Genomic DNA, 21,315 nt, shown 5'->3' on the forward strand with positions numbered 1-21,315 from the left:
GAAGAAGAAGGAGATGATTTGGCGATGTATTTAAAAGCATCGTAAGCCGGATTACGCTGTATACGACGATCGACCGACGTAAATGCCTACAAAATATTATTTAGACGGTAATAAGAATTTTAATTTATGCAACGAGGGATACGAAAGATGTAAGTACGCACATATATACGTATATGTATGTATATATATGTCTATATACACTTTATATTCCTTCTATCCTTTCTTCCCTTCTTTCTGAAGCGTAATCAAAAATAAGATGACGAGAGAGAGAGAGAGAGAGAGAAAGAGAGAAATGTTGGAAAATAAATTTGTTGATTTTTAGGTGTTGATCGTAATAAGGGAACGATGTTACGTCGAATTTACATTTCTGTTAAGTATTATTACATTTTATAATAATTATCTCTTTTGAGATTGCAAATTTAATGCGATTTTATATTTTATTTACAATTCTTTTTACATACGTACGTATAAATTTATGGTTCTTCGAGAAATTAAAACGAACGCAAATCAAAAGAAAAAAAATAGAAATTTCAAATTACTTTGCGATTAGACAAAAAAACACCAACAATTTTCACATCCAGGTTTCTCTTTCGCCCTGCTGTGTAAAAAAAAAGAGAAAGTTTGAAAAAAATACGAGAAAGGGCGAATTGGAAATCGGAGTCAATATTTTCACATTTTTCAGTATGAAAATAAAAATATACAATAGTATGTGTGAAAATCGTTATATTACTATTATTCACTATTATTTCACTATTTCACTAATATTTCACTATTTCACTATTTCACTATTTCACTATTATTATTATTATTATTATTATTATTATTATAATTATAGTTATTTTGAATTATGATGATCGAGTATTGAATCTTAAAAAAGAGAAAGAGAAAGAGAGAAAAGAAAAATATAATCCAATTATGGGACAATTCCCTTAAAGGGTGGTAAGAAACATTTCAAACACGTTATAGGAACGTTCGGTTAAGCCGCGATAATAGATTATGATAATAAACAGCATTGTGTCGACATAAAGGCACCTAATGCGTGATCTCACTCATATTCACGACTTTCTTCTGTTAGTTCTTTAAGTAAACACCTAACACGAGTTACTAATTTTCTGATAAAGATTCTACTAAATTAAACATTTTTCTTTGGTCGGATTTTGAAATTCTTTTAACAAAAAAAGAAACAAGAAAGAAATAATTATTATTCTGCTATATTAATTATTCTGCTTATTCGATCAGTATTACATGAATATTTTCTTAAGTATAAATAATAATTTGTATTTGAAATAAATGTAAATACTGATATATTTTATCTTACATTAGTTAAGAAATTTGTTTGTTGAATTCTTAGCAACGAAAAGGTTAAATAATGCTCGCACGCAACATTTATTACTATTAAATATTAATATTTTATTACAAGCATTGACCAAAACTGTTACGGAGAAAACAATTGTTACGAATTAAAAAAAAAAAAATCCCTCGAGCATGAATATTACAAATATTTCAATAATAAATATACGATTTTTGTATATTAAATTACGTAATACTGATCAGTATTGCACTGTAATATCTTACAACGGACACCGATTATAAAAATATGAAAATATTCGTTCGATAAACGTCAACGATTTTCTTTAATAGGAGGGGGGTGAGTGTAATGAAATTTTATGAAGAAAATAGAATGTTTTCTCACCGTCTAAAAATTACACATGAATATACTATACATGTAACTACAATGAGAGAAACGTCACGTGATTACACTTCTCGGGTCTTGTATTTACAACGGTTTCACGCGTTACGGCAAATTAAGTTACATCGTTCGATCGTTAGAGTTCTGTTAACCGAATGGATAGGTATATACCTCTATTTTCTAACCAATGATTATAACCGTTACACTGGTCGTGAACTTTTCGTGGTAGTTCGGTATTGACCTCTCTACCTTCGGTCGCGGGAAGAGCACGGAATCTCGACAACTACACGTCGTTCTAACAGCATCCACGACACTGATCTTTCGAATTCCTTACTTCTCCTTTTTCTCACTCCACCCCTTTCCCTTCTTTTTCTTTCTTTCTCTTTTCATTTTCGTTTTTGTTTTTGTTTTTTTTTTCTCTTTCTCTCGTAGCATTCTTAATTCGTTCCGATTTATTTATCGGATCGATGAGATATCCATGATATCCAATACCATGAGATTTAATCTCAACTATAAACATTGTTTCATTTTCTACAAAAATTACTTTTTTATCGTCCAAAAAATATTCCCATAAAAATAATATAATACGAATTAAATTTATTCATTAGAAATAATCGCGGCGGCACAACAGTTTTCTGAACAATTCAATAATTTTACAAACGTTTCTTTTGTCAATTGAAATCAAACGACAAAAATATTCGTCAAAATTTTTCCGTCGTTCGTACGTTAAAAAAATATGTATTGAAATTAATTTTCAACTACGACAATTTCGGTCAAAATAAATTGACGCAAAATTCAAATGTTCGATCGTTTATGATAATAAATAGGATTAGGATATGTATATAGACAAGTATGGTTCAAAGAAAATGTTTAAGCGGCACGTGCATATTGCACGCTTGTTCCCTTTTTAGAAAAGAGAAGGTTACTTTGGATCCTCGAATAATGCAACAAGAAAGAATTACCGATCATCTCTAACCTCCTCCCCCCTCTCACCCTTTTCCCCATACATTCTTTCATTTTATTTATTTAATATATTTTTTTGTTGTATATTCTAACCTATCCGCACACGTTGCCACGTTCCACTCGACCCCTTTCTCGAATATATTTCCCCGAGTTTAATGCAAATTTTCGGCACGAGAGACGGAGCCACCCTTTTTCCTCCATTTATGAATATCAGATCAAGCTACTCGAGAAAAGAAAGCTACTCGAATTCTTCAAAAGGGATCTTTATGTTTCGTGTATTCGTTGTGCTTTCGTTTTTCAAATTTGCAACTTTAATACCAAACCTTGAATAATTCTTAGTTCGAAATTATTTCAATTATTAAAATAATACACTTCGATTTTAATATCTAAATTAAATTTTAATATTTAATGTCAATTAAATCTTATTAAAGTGCCACCTCTTCCAACTACCCCTAATTCAAAATTACAAATATTTAGATACGTGCGTAGGGGGATTCGTGAAAAACACATTACGGACCGGATGATTGTGACTCGATTTTGGGGTATTCGTTTTCCGAACGGATTGATCCAACCTTTGAACCCTTCGGGTCAATTTCTTCGCGAAAGTCTACTGTTTTCCCATACGCATAGACACACAAAAAAATAAAAAAAGAAGAGAAAACATAAAAAATAAAAAATAAAATGGTTGCAACTACCTACATTTAATTGCCGTCAAAATCAAAATCGAAGTAAGTACACGAGCATAAGTTTCCCATAGTAATTACGTTTCGCGATCGGCCTAAACAGAGAGCTTTTACGGATAGTTTACGTTGCCATTAGAAAATCTAATATCTGTAATTACGTGGATTTAATACGTGTACGTAATAACAGGGTAACGCGACGGAGGATAAGCTCGTTGTTCAAGTACAGAAAGATAATACTTTGAGATGTCGTGGAAATGAAAAATACTAATCACTAGCGAGGGGACAACGTTTACGATCTTTTCCGGAAAGAACCACCATGCGAACTCTTAAAACTTTGGACTACAATTTGCGAAGTACTCCGTTTCATTTCGGTTTTATTCATGCAAATTTTCGTTAGATCGGTAAGATTAAAGGATTCTTTTTTATTCTATTTCATTTCTTTCTTTTATCTTTTTCATATTCTTTCTAAATACAAAATTTGAGAATAATATTTAATGCAAAGAAAACGAATACAATAATGTGATAGATAAAAAGGATAATAACACGTGATAAAAGTATTAATAAAAGTAACGATGTTAATAGGAAAGAGAGAAAATGTTAATTCGAAATTCGATTAGAGATTAAAGTAAATATAAATTGTTTTTATTAGAGTATCACGTCGATTAATGCGTAACATTCGTATCGAATATTTGCTGGTAGATTAGAACGTATCACCGGTACGCCATTTGCACAGAGTATGGCAAATATCTATAGATATTCTATGGAAGAGAACGATCGGCCATATTGGTTCTTATGTAGGCACGCTTACACGTATATGTATATCTATCTATATATTACATCGAATGCACTAATATACATACAGATACGTAGTAGTATATAACGTATATATTTACATATACATAAAGTACATACACACGACCGGTTAAAATTTTTTTTAAAGGAGACCTTCGATGCTTAGGAATTAAAATCGAATTCTTCCGAAGGCGGGGGCGGAACAACACACGAGGACTCGAATTCCAACGTCGGAGGATACAACTTTAATACCTTCGTACTTTCTTCGCGCTTTTAAAAACCCCTCCTTATCCGATCTACCTTTTCCCCCCTTATAAACTTTTTATCTTCTACCCTTTCCCGTTTGTTTCTTTTTTCGCAAAAAAGAAAAAAAAAGAAAAAAAGAAAAGGATCATGCTCGTCGTCTTTACCTGTCGGTTAACAAATGTAAAACGACGTAACACGAATAAAATAAACTACAATTACAATTTTTACTTGCGCTTTAAGAGAAAAACCAAAAATAAAAACAAAACAAAAAACAATGTTCTCAATTTTAATTGAATCCTTGAGGAATCCCATAAAAGAAATTAAAGAATAAAAAGTTAAAAGAAATGAAAGATAAGAGATACAAAGAAAACCGAGCCGAATCCGAAACACTTTGCAGTGTGTCCATTAAATGACCGATCGTTACAAGATAGAGAAAGCCATCGCATAGCCGTTTTAATGGATTCCGATCGGTCGAGATAACTGGATTACGTCCATCGTTGATCCTTTTCTTTGAAATCACTATGCCCCTAGACTAATTTACCTTTCGTACGAAAAAAAAATCTATAGGGTCGAGTCGAGGATTAGACTTTCGAAAAATATTTCTTGGAGTTGATACAATTCATTTCGATGTCAATTTTATTTTATTTTATTTTATTTTATTTTATTTTATTTTATTTTATTTTATTTTATTTTATTTTATTTTATTTTAGTTTATTTTAGTTTATTTTAGTTTATTTTAGTTTATTTTAGTTTATTTTATTTTAGTTTATTTTGTTTTATTTTATTTTATTTTATTTTATTTTATTTCATATTTTTCCTTTTCCTTTATTTATTTTCTTCCTTCTTTTAGTTTCGTTTATTTAAAAATATAAAATATTTTTAAGGACGAGTTAATCCCTCGCTTCTTTTTTTCTTCATCTCAGCACAGGTATAAGTTATTATAATTTTTTTTATTGTATATTATTTTTAAACTACGATTCCGTGTTATTGTAATATTTTCGCTGAAGAATATTCGACGAAAAACTTTCGGACAATTTCTAAATAATTAAATCATCATCATTTCGCGTTATATTAAAAATTTACCACGGCCCATAAGTTGAGAAACATCGATCGATCGAATATTTTTTCTTTTTTTTTTTTTTCTTTTCTTTTTTCAGTAATGAACCATTCGATACATTACAAAATACAGATATTAACAAGTCTCGATTGTAAGAAAATTGGCGTTACACTGTAACTTCATTTAAAATGAAAAAGATAAAATATATTCTCGACGAATTTCTCTGCGAAGAGTTGGTTTCCTTGGAGATTTCAACGCACGGTTCCCGTCGGATTCCAACCGAGCAGCACTTATATACACGTACACAGTTAAACTTACACCTGCAAACACACATACACATACACACTTGACATAAACTTGCAGAAACACACACTGACAAATCTTTTCTTCCTTCCTTAGTAATTCTACGATAAAATCAATGAAATAATTTAACAAAAAAAGAGAGGTGGGGGGAGGTGGTAAAATAAAATCATAGGATTCTCAATAGACGAAATCTTTTCTTTTCCTTTCCTCTCTTATTCTTTTTTTTTTACTTCTATTCACCTTGATGTAATATTTTCTAATTGTCTTTAAAGGCAACGTTCGTGCCCACGCGTCATTACTCTCGCGTGCATACATACGGAGTTATGCAAAAGGCGATAATAAATTATTACTATTTTAATTGCCGGCGTGTCAAGCCCTCCACGAGTTCTTCCGCATATGTGTATACATGTAATACACACACACACACATAAATACACACACGAGGGAACTTATATATCGCAAAGCTTTACGATAACATGCTCTACACGGTAACATGATTTTCCGTACAACCTATCGGCACGATAATATATATCGAGAGTCTTTTGAGTGAGCCGTTAAAATTTACCGATTATTCAACATTTTCGTATGGTCGTGCGCGAGAGCAAACGTGTTAAAGTACTTAAAATCTTTTAACCTCTCAACAAACACGATTTTCGAAACGAAAAATGATTTCCTCCTACGGAAAAGATGGAAAAAACAAACCACTACAGTCACGAAAGAAATATTAGACAAATAATCGAATTACAATTTTATTCCGAATCAAAAAGAAACAAAAAAAGAAATATTTCGAACAAGAATCTCATTATTGATAAAAACTATAATGCGAACACCTTTTTCCTTGTTTCCCTTTATCGTGCATTTATATTTTTTCTGCATCCCCTTTTCGCGTATACCTCTCATTTCGACGAAAAGAAATCGTTAACGAGAACTCACACAGCGGGACGTCGTTTTAATTAATCGACATTTACGAAATAATCAATCGCACACATCTCGCGAAATTTTAATTACGCGTGCGTCTACAGGAAAGTACATAAAAATCGAACAGAGAGAAAGAAAGAAAGAAAGAAAGAAAGAACTACTATCTCGGTAGAAAGTAAAGTAAAGTAAAATAAAGTCAAGTTATTTTCTATAAGAGTTTTAAGTCGAAGCACGCTCGATGCCATTTCCACGTATAAAGAGAATCATAGTAGTCCTACTACCGGTCACGATTAATTAGTCCCCGGAGAACATTTCCTGTCTCCCTCCTTTTCTTTTTCTTTTCTTTTTTTTCATTCTTCCCCTCTCTTTCTATCCGGAACGTCCGTCTCCTTCTCACCACCCGCTTTTCACTCCTTTCCGGCAAACAAATTGCGACAACGTTCACCTTTATAAAAGCTTATCACTTCCATGAGAAAAATGTTCGGGGAGAGGAAAGGTAAACTAATGCATATTTGTCGTAAGTTTTACTATTTATCCCCCCTTCCCTATTTTTTTATATTTATTATAAGGCGTATTATTATATTATTTTGTTAAAAAGTATCGTAGAAAAACATTGAAATGGTTTGTAATAAATTCGTGTTAAAATTTACTAAAAACTTTGAATAAAATTTGTAAACACACTCGGAACACGATTTGCACGTTAAACACGTATAAAATCGGAGTTTCGCAAACTTAGTGTAGACATTTTTTTTCTTTCCTTCCAAAAGTGTGATAGACACATTCGAAAAATATATTTATTACTATAATAATCCTCGTTTTAAAGACGTCAAGTAGCAGCCTATCATTTCACGACTCATTATTAATTTACCACGGTGGTAACACAGGTTGAGAAACTCTGAGGAAAGATAGCAAGTCTCGTTGAAAGATACTTTTCGGAGTAGTATTTGACTGCTAGCAAATAAGAAACGTTTTCTATGTTTCTAAGCGAGACGACAGTACCTGTACACTACGCTAACATATATCTATACATACAAAGATAGTAAGTGCGGTTATCCATTTGAAAATAGCCTTTTTATGATTCTCAAAGAAGACAAGAATGATAGTTGCTCTATCCGACGTGGCACAAACGGTGATGTATATCAATCACGATTAATTACTCGTAGAAAACTAAGAGACGGACGTATATAAATATTTAAAGAAATAAAAAGAAATTACGAGAGGGAGAAAGAGAGATAGAGATAAAGAGGGTGTAATAGGAAAAAAAAAGAAAGAAATAATTAAATAAAAAAGAAAATAAGAAACAAAGAGAGAGAGAGAGAGGAAAAGGACGAACAGGATTCGTCAAACTCTGAGCAAGAAATAAAACGTTGCTGAGAGAGATATCGTTGACCTCGCAATGGTCAATTTTCTTTCGAGAAAGCTTGCCGAGTTCTTCGCGTCTATCACGGCGGCTTTAATTAATCAACGTTAGTGGTGTACACGCTCTCGAGAAACTGGCATACGTGTTTCACCTAATCGCGATTAATTAACCTCGAAAGGTGCATCTATATACACTATATTATATCCACCATTTTCAAACTTAGAACGTAGTTCGAATTGTAATAACAAGATTGTAAAAGAGAACGTTTATAGTTAAGGAAAATGTTCTCAAGATAAAATGTGTGTCGATTAAATACACACACACACACATTTGTAGCACAAATTTCACTCACTGTTACAATTAAAAAAAAACACAAAAACGGAGCAGGTAGAAAAATGTTGAGAAAAATTGGTTATATCGTCGAATACACTTGTTGGAGATTTTAACATCTTGACTACACCTGTTTGTTATTGCTATTTGACTAAAATTTAGACAAAGCGTGAAAATACAATAGGAGTATTAGTTTTAAAGAATTTCTTGAACTTTTGTCCCTTCGTAGAAACTGCATCTGTTTATAGTTAAACCGAAAACGGAAATAATTGAACACAAAATGTATTTCTTATTTTTCAAACATTTGCAGATGGTCAGTTGTAAAGTCATATAATTTAAATAAACGGAACTAATCGGAAAGAAAAAAAAAAAGATAAAGGAAAGAACGTTTTGAAAATTATTACGATGTCTCGAACAAATATAAAGATCTGAAAAGCACATTTTCGATAATCGGAAAAATAATATAAAGATATACGTTAGTCACAGTTGGTTAAATCGGAAGTAAATGAGATAAAATTTCTCGAATTAGTAAGAAATATTTCGATTAGACGACGACGACGACAACGACGATGAGAAGATGAAGATGATGATGAATTCAGCAGGAAAGAATAACGATCGAGAATAAATAGAAAATAATATTCCTAGTGAAACGAAGAAACCGAAGAAGAAGATGGTACGAAAAAAATCAAAATAGACGCGTATTAAAAAGAAAGGTAAAAAAGATAAGAAAAAGAGAGAGAGAGAGAAAGTAAAAAAGGTGTTAGGAGTTTCGAATTTCCTGCTCTTTTCTTTGGCGTGTTGATAAACAAAAGCTTGTGATATCTAAATCACAACGTGTTAGTGAGTGCGCGCGCGAGCCTTCTTCGGTTCACTTCGAGTGGAGAACCATAATACCGGTTTTCCTTATCTACTCTCGAAATCGAAATCTGGCGTGTCGCACGCGTTTCCACCGTTGGTTGTTCTCTCTCTCTCTCTCTCTCTTTCTCTTTTTTTTCTCTCCCTATCTCTCTCGCAACTTGCACGCACGTTTTAACTAAAGTATAGACATTTCGTAGAACACTTACGAGTGCACGAAAACGCGTACCGATTACTACCTGATCCTTACGAAACACAACTTGAGGTTCCTCAAAAATGATTTCGATATTTCGATATTTTGACGACGAATCGTTCGAAAAACAAAGACGTTTTTGTTTTCCCCCCATAATAGAAATTTTACGTTATTTATTGTTAGTTTCACATTGAATTCTTTTGAAAATATCAATGGGGTTTGTTTTTTTTCTTTCATTCTTTTCTCCTTTATATCTTTTTGCAACAGGTAAAATTGCTGTATTAATGAAGGTCGAAAGGGAAGAAAATTTTGAATTTCTTTTGTTAATGATATAGCGCCTATTCTTGGATTCTAGCAATAAAACATCAAAATCTATTTTTCTTAAGATAGTAATTTTTGTTATTTCCATTTTTTTGTTCAAAATCTGATCACTTTGAAAAATCTTAAATCACATCACTGAGGACTAAATTATTCCCTAATCGAACGATCAAAAAACGTTCACAATATTTGCACAATTATCACCAAATTTTTGAACCATAATTCAACTATATTATTTTTTAAAATCAAATTTCCCCCAAACTTTAGCTTCAAATATTGAAGATACACTTTGGACACGAACAACTTCAATGGAATCACTATTATGGACACGTACCTGGGTTCATATCCTGAATGCATCCTATTTCTCGTATGGGTTTCTTTCGTGTTCTCTTTCCTCATTAATTTTCGTCTTAATACAGGAACATAGATTTCTTCTTCATACACTTTTAATTATTACCCACGTGTATCACATGTACATATATATGTATATATATATGTAAATAATTTATATGTACGTAAAGTTGTAGTATTTTACAAATTTTAAAATAAACTTAAAAATTAACTTTTTCGAAGTAAGTTCCGAAAATTTTCGAAAAAATATAGAGAATGCACAATCCACGTCTATTTCTTTACAGCACGAAAATGGAACTAAGGGCTTTCTGTTTGAGGCGTAGCTTATAGTGACCAAAAATACAATAGAGATTTAGGTAGATTCCTTAAATCCTTAGAAACTTAGAAAATTGGTAGGGATGTTCAGCAGGTGATTCTTCTCCTTTCCCTCTCTTTCCTATTTTTCTTCTCATTTGAAAGTCCTCCAATGAAACACAAATGAATTTCACGTTAAAGTCACACCTACTCGAATATCATTCGTAGTAGTTTTAATAGGAACACTGACAAGAACACACCTATGGCAAGCACGTTTATATCTTCTTTCTCTCTTGGTAGGCGTACGTAATATTCGTGAATCCTTGATCTCAAATAGGATGTCGTTTATGGAAAACACTGAAGATAGATAACTTGTTTAAATAATGTGAAGTGTTGTGAATGTATGTGACAAGTGAAAAAAAATAAAAAATACATACTATGTATACATATATATATAGATATATATACATAGAGAGAGAGAGAGAGAGAGAGAGAGAGAGAGAGAGAGAGAGAGAGAAGAGAATAAAATAAAATAAACAGTAGAATAACAAAATAAACAATAGTAAAACAAAGAGAGAGAGAGAGAGAGTGTAGTGTTAGTGTATGTGTGTGTATGTACTTGATTGCACTGTAAAACAGTATGTCAATAATCCGGCACGTTCGTGTATAAAAGCACCCCCGGTAATGAAACTTAATGACACCACGTTGAAAATAAGTAGAATAATCGGCGACTTAGGTAAGAAGAACGACACGACGACGACGACGACGACGACGATGACGACGACGACGACGACGACGACGAGGACGACGACGACGACGGGGGTGGCGAGAGAGTAATGCGTTGGCTGTTCCGTGGCGTGATAACGGGCGGCGAGGGTTCTCGCCGCGCTCTTGTGACCGCGGGTCTCCTCTCTCTCTACGCACGGAATAATATTTTAATGAGAAGGAAAGGCCGGACAGCGAAGTGCCCACGTCGGGTCGCGCTGCCGAACTGTTGGGTTCCCCGCCCCTCCGAACCGGCGGTTCGACCCCCTCCCCCTGTGGCGCGCGGTCCGTGGATCAGCTCGCCTATCAAGCTTCCCCCACTCTCGGTCATCCCCACTCCGATACGAGCAGGGAGAACGCGTCGCGTTTATCGAACCCCCACTGCGTTCGTATATGCTGGTGGAGGAACACCTACTTGACTTGGCGAGGCGTGGCCTCCTATTGCGTTTAGGTGGGGGAACATCTTTGTTTCTCTCGCGCTTTAACATCTTTCCTACTCCAACCGAATAATATCGCATCCCCACCACGAGAAAAGAAGCGCGCGCGCTTTCTTGCTCGTCGCCGCCGCCGCCGCTATCGCGCTCGTATTCTATCAGGGGCGACTAGCTGCTAGCCCAGCAAGCAGCACCAGCATCATCATCACCAGCAGCAGCAGCAGCAGCAGCTACAGCACCGGTTTAACAGCATCAGGGCGGACTAACGTTGTTCGCGCAGAATCTAAGAAGACAACTATCAGAAGACTGACACACTAGGGATGTCACGGCGGTCAAGTAGCGATGTTCGTTCCTGATACTCCGTATTCAGCTTCCTTCTGTCACTCGTTCCTTGTTCTAATTATTTATTTTGCTATTGCTCCTTATATTATATATTATATATATTTTTGCTACTTTGCTTTTGCTTTGCTGCCTGCTGATAATACAAAGGTAAAGATTTAGAAGGATAGAAAAATATTTATCCGTGATTTTTCGATAAACTTTTCTTACTCTACTATCTTTCCAATAGCTTCTTGCATCATTTCTCTTTCGCTGACAACCCTTCTTTTATTTTTTTTTTCTTCTTCTACTTCTTTCTCTTCCTCCTCCTCCTCCTCCTACTCGTCTCATCGTTTACTTTTCCGGACGTATCGTATCGTTCACGCGACTCGATCGAAGATCCAGGATTTCCGAAGGTAGGAAAGAAGAAGACAAGGAAGAGACGGTTCTGTTCTGCTTATATCCGTCGGTGGAATTTAGTACTTACTCAATCTTTTTTTCTTTCTCATTCTCTTTTTCATTCTCATTCTCATTCTCATTCTCATTTGATTTATTTTGAATTTATTTTGTATTTCTTTTTTTTTAGTTTTTTTCCAAGGTGTGTGGAAGTTATTTTGTGATCGTTATCTAGATACAAGATGGGAAAGATTATTAATGCCTCCTTCAAAACGAGACATCCGTGAAATGAATTTTAACAATGTCGATCCTCTTTCTCTCTACCCTCTCATCGTGGAAATAAGGACGATAAGATTCCATAAACTCCACTCGATTTATACGAAACGAGGAAGTAGTCGCCTTGGTGAGTTACGCGCCGCGCGTGTGTGTGTAAGAAAGAAAGAAAGGAAGAAAGGTAAAGGAGAATGGTCGTTCGATAAATTAAAAAGATTGCGACAAAGTACCAGTGGTCCTTCTTTCGTTGCATGTGTGTGTATATATCTCTTTCTTTCTTGGAGACAATGACGATGAGCATTGTGTCGTACTGTACCGTCGTTTTCAACGAAATGCCTATTTGTGCAAACGACCGGGAAGAAGGAAAGGTGACCGCGAGAGGAGGGCCAATAATTTGAAAAAGAAGAAGAATATAAGATGGTGGCATGGAGAATAAGAGGCCACACAGAAATGGAGTTTCTTTACTTTAGGTTACTGTGGGATCCTTTATCACAAAGAGGGGACATACTCTTCGGGATACACACAAGCTCGTAATCTAGAATACCCAGGATGGGATTAATAAAGTTTAGAATGAGCTGCCTTACTCCACTCGATTACAAAGCTTCGTGTCTTTCTTTCTCACACGAACATATACACACGCAAGCGCGTACGCACTCACGCACGCACGCACGCACAGACGCACGTATGTACACACACTTACTTACTATCTTTCTTTATCTTTTTTTTCTCTTTTACTTTCTTTCCAACCCTTCTTTGTATTTCGATGACAACGTCGCGCGTTACCTCGGGGATCCGAAGTTAGGGTAGAGGGGTAATTTGTACTCGAACGGTACCCTTTAACAGTAACTTGTTCTTTCAACAATTACATATTGTTACCGAGGTAAGTTTACTTCTTTTTTTTCTCTCTTTCGTTTTATATCTTGCCCTATAGTTTATATAAAAGATCGCGTATCAACCAATTGGAAGTCATTCGAGAATGAGTAAAAGTGGGGGACGAAGGTGGGGTTTGAAATAGTTGTAAGAAGTAAGAAAGAGGTGGAATAAGCAATAAGAATCTAGTACAGCACAGAAGACGAAGGGAAAGAATCGTGAATGGTTGAAATGAAAGAAAGATGATCTATTCTTCTTTTTGCCTCTTTTCTAGTTTTGCTGGTCAGTTTTACTACGCATTGGAGATTTAAAAGTGGGAAGGCTTTTTAAGGGCCAGGTGCTTTCCAACCCTCTTCCTTCCCGCCCCTCAAAAATAGGGGAAACTCGTAAAATCGCTTTTAAACCAATCCCCGATTCTCTCCTACTGTTTTCTTCGCGAGGCCATCATTTTCTTCGAGTCCGCGGATATAAATCTTGAGATAGATCATTTTTTTTTCTCTTTTTTTTTTTTTTATTATTCTTCCTCTTTCCTTTTCTTTTCTTTTTCTTCTCCCTCTTCTCCCTTTTCTACTTCTTCAGGAGTTACGCGATTGTCCTTTGTAGTTGTTGTTGTTGTTATGTTGTATATTTCTACACGTAACACCAAGGAGAGGATCTTTCTACCAACCATGGGTTCTCATGTTTCTCTTTCTCTCTATCTCTCTATTTCTTTCTTTCTTTCTCTCTTTCCTTCCTTCCTTCACGTGGAAGATAAATTCCTCGCATGGAAATGGCTCAATTTGAGTCAGACCAGCCGGATTCGTGCACGCGAAGCGCGAAAATCGGTGCGAGAGGTTCGTTCTGAGCTTACTTGGATGATTCGCGTCTCGGAGCGTCGGTTTTACGAGCTCGTCAAAACGCTTTGCGATTTCTACTACGCCAAGAAAAAAAGAAAACCAGAGAGAGAAAGAGAGAGAAGAAAAAAACAACTTGTGCATTCCTTGTCGTCGCTCGGCCGCTGAACGACACTGTAAGATCATGGCTAAGGTTTTACTATGAGAGAAATATTACGAAGAAATCTTAAAGAACGGACGACGACACGGTAGTCAACGATTTTCTTTATTTCTTAACTGTGGGAAAGACATGCGTAAAAAACGAACCCCTTACTATGTATATAAACAAGCATATAACTATCTGACAAACGAGCCCGTTCCAATTTAAACTCAATGTGCCATCTTCTTTTTATTATTTTCGCGTGCCAACGGCCATTTTCTACTAACTAATGTAAGGCCATTTCCTTCTCGACATTATTTTTCTTCATACATTCGAACATAGTTATAGCTAGGAACATTACGCGTATAAGATACGTAATCAAGATTTATCCGTCACGTCAGATTTTGTCCTAATTATATAATCACATTTTTCTGTTCAATTTATTCGATTAAAGTAAATAACGAATTTGTAAATTTTTCAACTTATCAAAAGAAGGTTATTAATTAATTTTATACTATTAGGATTTGTTTATACCCGTATATACGAAAAAGAAATAGAATTTTCGTTAATTTTTGTTAGCGGGCCTATAAAATAAAAATCGCTTTTAATTAAATATTATATTTTTCAATATTTAATTTTTTTCTTCTATAACATTTTACTTATTTTAATATTGTCAATAATAATTATTAATGTTTCGCAGAATATAATTGATTAAATTCAAACGAAATCATGAACTAAAGATACCCAAGGTAAACGTACCTGTCAATAAAAGACATATATAACTCGATGAGAAAAACCTGACCTCACCCTCGATAAATTGCCCTCCCAAAGGACAGGACAGGACAGGACAGGACAGAACAGGACAATACAAGACAGGACAGAATAGAATAGGATAGTCCTTCGATGAAAAATCGTGTGGGTAAGGATGTGCGTGCATGGTAGACTGCTGGTCGTAAGGGGGTGGTAAGAAGGGTAGTTGCGGTTGACTCGCGTGTGCATCGAGTGCGGTGGTTCCGCACGCGTAAAAACCGCTGCACAACTTCCAAGGACAAACTGTCTCGTGTTATCTCTCTCTCTCTCTCTCTTCCAACTTTTACCCTAAGCAGCACGTTCGTACCTTATTTCAATGATTTTTATAATACACGCAAGCAAGGCCGAGGCCAGGTGAAACGGGGCTGAATGCTTTCTACCTTCATTTTTATCTTTCAGAAGACATTGGGGAACGAATCCTGCTAGGTATTCTTCGGAAGACAGAGGAAAGAAAAAAGAAAGATGGAAAGGAATGAATGAAGATAAGAAAAAAAAGAAAAAAAATAGGAAAAAAATAACTGCTGGACATTTCATGGTGCAACTTTTGAACAAAAGGGAAACGAGCCTTACAGACAACCAGGCGTCGTCATACATTTAACCCTTCTTCTTCTATCTTTCTCACCCATAAAGGGATAGGAAGGTTGCCGACGTTTCAGTTACACTTTTGTTTTCCCATTCCTGTACTACGTTCCTCCTCTTTACCGAGCCCTATTTCTCCCTTCTTTTTTTTTTTTGTTTGAATCTCACGATCGTCTCCGAGATGAACTTGAAATGAAACGGGATCGTGTCCAGAAGATCCAGTTTGAACTACATTACTTTTCAGGTATTGTCTTACGATTATTTTCCACGATACCCCTTTCGTTTCTTTCATTCGTTTCGTTCGTTCCCCCCATTTTATCCCATCTTTCGTCCCTTCGGTTGTCCCGTTTTGGTCCATTCATCTTGTTTGCCTGTTAGCAAAATGAATGGGATGAGTCATTCATTATCATTTTGTCTAGATAAGAGAGAGAGAGAGAGACAGGTATATATTTTAAACCTTCATTTACACGGCATTCGTATCGCACGAAATCCGTTTACCACGACTAAAGAAATGTACAAAAGCTGCATCCATTTTAACGGTACTTGCATCTTTATTTTCAAGCAATCCTATGACGCAAGACTTAATCAAATACGACGAATAATAATTTGATTTTTTCTTTCTTCGCGATAATTCTATCGAATTTATAATTAAAATTACCAAAAAAAAAGAAAATAACGCGATTAAATAATTGATATTTGATAATTATTTTTTTCTTTTTAATTTTTGTATAATATATTTTTAATCGTTAACTTCTTTTCATGAAAATTAATTAACAAATATTCGAAAAATTTATATTTTAAGTGTTGCTCCATGCCGATCAAAAGAAAAAGATGACAAATGCAGGCTGGTCTTTTGTAGACAGGTGCCGCCATTAACAACATCACGATTGTAATAGAATTGGAAATTTCCATTAGATCCGACTAGAGGTGGTTTTTTCTAGTCGGAAGATTTTCCATTCTGCCGAAAAGAAATAAGGGAAAGTATTGCGGCAGGTAAAATATTAAATTTTCTATAGATTTTATTTTAGGAAAGTTATTGTTTGTGCATGCTGGCACGGTGACGCCAACACCATGGGGAATAAGATAATTATTTATTTTTGGAAAGTTTACCTTTTAAAAATTGTATTCATCAGAAGGAATTTCTTATTCATTTTTATACAATGGACGAAAAAGTTATACAGGTAGTTTTGAAATTCTTTTCCATGAAATCCAAAGTAATTTCTAATTTACTCTTTCAAATACGCGATGGTTAAAAATACAAGCCTTTCATTTTTTTATTGTTGTGTGTGCTCTCTTTTCAGCGTTTCGTATTTCATTGATGAACAATCGAAATTAAATAAGAGAATATTTCGGATCAACGAAATGGAAAAAAATCTCTATTTATGAATGCAAATGAGTTAGTTAATCGTCGTTAATTTTATTCCTTATTTTTACGATATCGAGATAATATCGAAAAAAAAAAAACAAAAAAAAATGAACAACATGCAATAAAAGTCGATCTGACGAACGTGTTATAAGATGACAAATATAAATTCCCCTACGCAAGAAAAAAGAAAGATCAAAACAATAAAAACAACAACAACAAATAAATATGATGGGAGAAGATTAAAGAAGAATTTGAGAAAGAACAGAGGTATAGAAGCCGACGATGTTTAAAGGGGTCTAGACACAATGTTAGAGTCCCGAATTAGAGGACCCTCGTTCGTGTTCCTTTCTGTTATACGTTACGGTGCTTCTACGATAATTAACGAAATTAGTCGCAATTAGAGAGTGGTTTCGGAGGCTGCTTTCGTCTAAGGATCAAAAAAGACGTGCGTCTATCCTTCTCATCGTGCAACATGCGTTTACGCCAGATCCCTTAATGACCGTTCCCTTCCAAGTAGAAATAGCCACCCTTTATGGGACCAAACCATGAGAACTTTTTGGATCTATGAAAAAGAAACAGGGAATAGAAAATAATAATAATAATAATAATAATAATAATAAGCTAACCAAAAAAAAAATTCTCATTTTCTTCGCGTATAACTCGCATGATTGAACCGTCAAGACAATTTTTCTTAACATAATGGGGAAATGATCTAAGAAATGATCTGTGAAAAGGATTATGACGTAAAAGGGAATACTTTAGAGTTTGGTTTGACAGGAGTTTGGAAAAAAAAAGGAAGAGGGATTCCTCTCTTGTTGAAGATCGAATACTTCGAGCGTGAAATTTTTCAAGTAGGTATACTCTACGATAAAAAAATAAAAAACACGTTCGACCTGTTGAAGATCACGAGCGAGATCGAATTGTTCACACCGGAGAATTTCAAAGTAGAAATACACTTTGGAACAACTGCGGTTGGCACCGATTTACTAATTAAAATGTTTTTCTTGTTTTTTTTCTTTCTTTTAGATTTTGGGAAAGTTTGTAAGGTCCAACGTAGAACCTGCTAGAAGAATCACAAACAAAAAACTGTCCTGCTGAGATCAAATCCTTGACATATTAACGGTAAACATTCAAAGGCCAAAATGAAAATAAAGACAAATAGTTAGATATATAAAAAAATGAAGAGAGAGGGGGGAGGAGGAAATTAGAAGGGAAACTCACGACAACGCCTGCATTCTACAAATGGACCACATAAATCGAAAAACGAAAGTTGAATGGTTCATGACAATGAATCAATTGTACACCATTGACCATTGTCCGTCATTTGATACTACTTTTATTGACCAATATCGTACAGTAAGAGATAACTATTAACATCGTAATTATTATTACGATTACTATTAGAATTTGGTTTTAATAATGAAACTTTGAACACTTAGATTTACTTTGAAAAGGTATTAGACACCGATATTTCTATATTCTTCTTTTTGCCGTCGTCTAGAATTATCTATACCTCTTTTCTCTCTTCTATTTGATTTCGTCATGCTTACCTAATTTACATCCTTTATTTATTACATTATTAACGTCTAAGTGTAAGTAACGTTAACCTTAACTCAGGGTTGCCTCATGAATACACATTTCCGATGCATAATTACCAATAAATAATCATTTCCTATATCGACGTGATGAAGCATAAGAAGAAGAAGAAGAAGAAGAAGAAAAAAAATTAAACGATAATGCCTTGGACAGGGTGTTAAAATCCGATAAAGTATCTAAATCATACACTCTTAGAATATTTGCGATGGAAGTTTCAGTTGGCGTGGCTAAGTGAATTATGGCGATGATGATTCTTACGAGAAATGATACTAAGAATAGACGAAGGATAGATGGTAGGTACTTTTACCGATCGAAACCTCGTCCAATGATGATCGCTAACATACTTAAATACATTTATCTCTAATAAGTATACCACATATATATATACATATATATATATATAATATATACATATACATATAATGTATGAAATTTTTTCTTCTTTTCTTTTTTTCTTATTGAGATTGAAACCTGTGTGTGCTGCTTCATCTCGGTCTATCCTAAACATAGTAATGAACGTTAAGGTGGATACAACGAAAGGTGACGCTTATTATCCTGGGACGTTGCGTAAATATAATGCTATTCGAACGCGTATATAGTATTTGCATATAATGTCGGAGTCGTGTCGAGCGTGTAATTAACGAACCGGTCCTACCCGGTAAAGACAATCGAGGCGAAGACTAATAAATTCTAATTAAAAGAATCCTTTCGTGGAAGGAACGTAAGTGTACTTACTTATAGAGGTGTGGAGACGTTTAACGAGCATGCATCCGAGATCCTAATCTTATCGTTTTAATATATCATACGTATATATATGTTCTATTATTTTTTATTTTAATATAATTATTATTTTTTTATTTTCACGTGCAATTTTTATTTCGACGCTAATATTAATTTAGAAACGTTATTACGATATTTTTTTTTTTTCTTTTTAGTATTAATAGATACATTAATAATTAATAAAATTTATAATAATTAACAGAAAAAGAAAAAGAGTGAAAAGTAAAAATTATTTATTCCCAATAATTATTCAAATTGTAATCCTCTATAATTAATAAAAAAAATTTTGGGGAAATATTTTTATATACTGATAGAAACAGAAAAGTAGAAATTAAAAAAAAAAAACAAAAAAGAATATTTTTAACATAGTAAGAAAAAAAAATTACTCTAAATAGAAAGTATAAAAAAATGTGTAGGCATAAAATATTTTGTTTCTATCTCATGTATCTAAATAAACGTTAACAATGGATAGAAAAAAAACATATTTTCCAAATCAATAAATATCTAAATAAAAATGAATTAAGAAAATAATATTCTTGATCAACGTATCGTGTTGGAATCGTCGAACTCGTATGATTTTTGATAGGAAGATCTAGTAAAGCGCGTGTTTTCTTGGTTCGAAGACGAAAACGACGAAGTGGACGAGAAAGTAGCGAATCGAGACGCACATAAAAGCTGTAGATAAACGTAAGAGAGGGCATTGATCGACCGTCGTTCCTCCATTCACGAAGTTGGCGGTTATGGCTATACTTATGTACTTAGGTGCACGTACGGCACGTGTATGCTTTCGCGAACACACGGATAAACGTATATATGTGAAAGTGGGTGGTATAGAAAGAGAAAGAGAGAGAGAGAGAGGGAGATTCACAAGAGTATTTTGGTTCGTAGTCGCATATATACAATATGTGTATATATGTGTGTACGTGCGTGTGTGGGTTGATACAACCATGCGTGTTCACGGTACATATATGTGTACATAAACGTACACGTTGACGATATCGTTTGGGGGCCGAGAAGTGCACGGCCCTGACCTTCCTCAAAGTTGCGTTCATAACTTACGATAAAATGAAAGGACAAATGACGTCATTGGTCACAAATTCTCACACGTATTGTGTATTAATTAATTTTAAAATATTCTAAACAAATTTATTACTTTATATATATATTATAAATTGTAATTATTAATTTTCTGTAATTGACAATTAATTGATATTAATCTTAATAATAAAATAAAATTAAAATTGATTTTTATTTCTATTTGAAATGTTTCCACTTATAATTTTCTATTTTAATAATTATCTAAATATTATTTTGTACAACATTAAAAATATACGAATGAAATTATGAAAAATGACTATGAGTGAAATATTAAAGGACGAAAAAGGGTATTAATTTAGTTTCGTTCTCTCTCTCTCTCTCTCTCTCTCTCTCATTTTCTCTTTCTCTTTCTCTTTCTTTGAAAAAGGAATGGAGTTTCGTGATGTTGTAGTAGGTTGGTAGAACATCTATACATAAGTACGAAACGGGGCAAGCCGATAATCGCTCGCGTGCCATGCAAGGCGCGAAGGACGTAACGGAGATACACGCTCGATAGTGAGTACTACAGGCCGATCCATTCGATAAGGTAATTACTAAATGCTAATATAGAGAACGAGCGGCACGTATTTGTTCCTCCATGGGCATCATAACTCTAACAGTTAGATGATTCTCCAATAGTTTCCCGTTTTTCCCCCTATATTTTCTCTCCTATAATGCAATTAGGTTAACTCAACTTCCAACTATTTGGAATTTATTCTATCGAGA

The 21,315-nt window shown here is 34.2% G+C and overlaps 1 protein-coding gene and 1 long non-coding RNA gene across 14 annotated transcripts in view; one reads left to right on the forward strand and one right to left on the reverse strand.

Moving 5' to 3' along the window:
- The window catches only part of LOC122516327 (zinc finger homeobox protein 3), a 394,212-nt gene that overhangs the window by 131,677 nt on the left and 241,220 nt on the right, over positions 1 to 21,315 (reverse strand). Inside the window, exon 1 of one of the 9 annotated variants that reach the window (XM_043634049.1) lies at positions 10,043 to 10,209. The exons of the other annotated variants lie outside the window; for them this stretch is intronic. The gene's annotated coding sequence lies outside the window, so the exon portion shown is untranslated. Of the gene's footprint in view, positions 1 to 10,042; positions 10,210 to 21,315 lie in introns of those variants that run through there. 9 annotated transcript variants of the gene reach the window in all.
- On the forward strand, positions 11,699 to 19,452 carry LOC122516330. Of its 5 annotated transcripts, none has more exons than XR_006303541.1 (7): positions 11,699 to 11,896; positions 15,591 to 16,014; positions 16,573 to 16,951; positions 17,072 to 17,987; positions 18,163 to 18,590; positions 18,754 to 19,025; positions 19,196 to 19,452. It is a non-coding gene; the product is annotated as an uncharacterized LOC122516330 (long non-coding RNA). The 5 variants fall into 5 exon arrangements; XR_006303544.1 differs by having other exon boundaries at positions 18,163 to 18,258; XR_006303545.1 differs by having other exon boundaries at positions 16,573 to 16,763.

This window comes from Polistes fuscatus, unplaced genomic scaffold (assembly GCF_010416935.1).
Source record: "Polistes fuscatus isolate 324 unplaced genomic scaffold, CU_Pfus_HIC Scaffold2, whole genome shotgun sequence".
In the NCBI taxonomy this organism is placed as follows: Eukaryota; Metazoa; Arthropoda; class Insecta; order Hymenoptera; family Vespidae; genus Polistes; species Polistes fuscatus.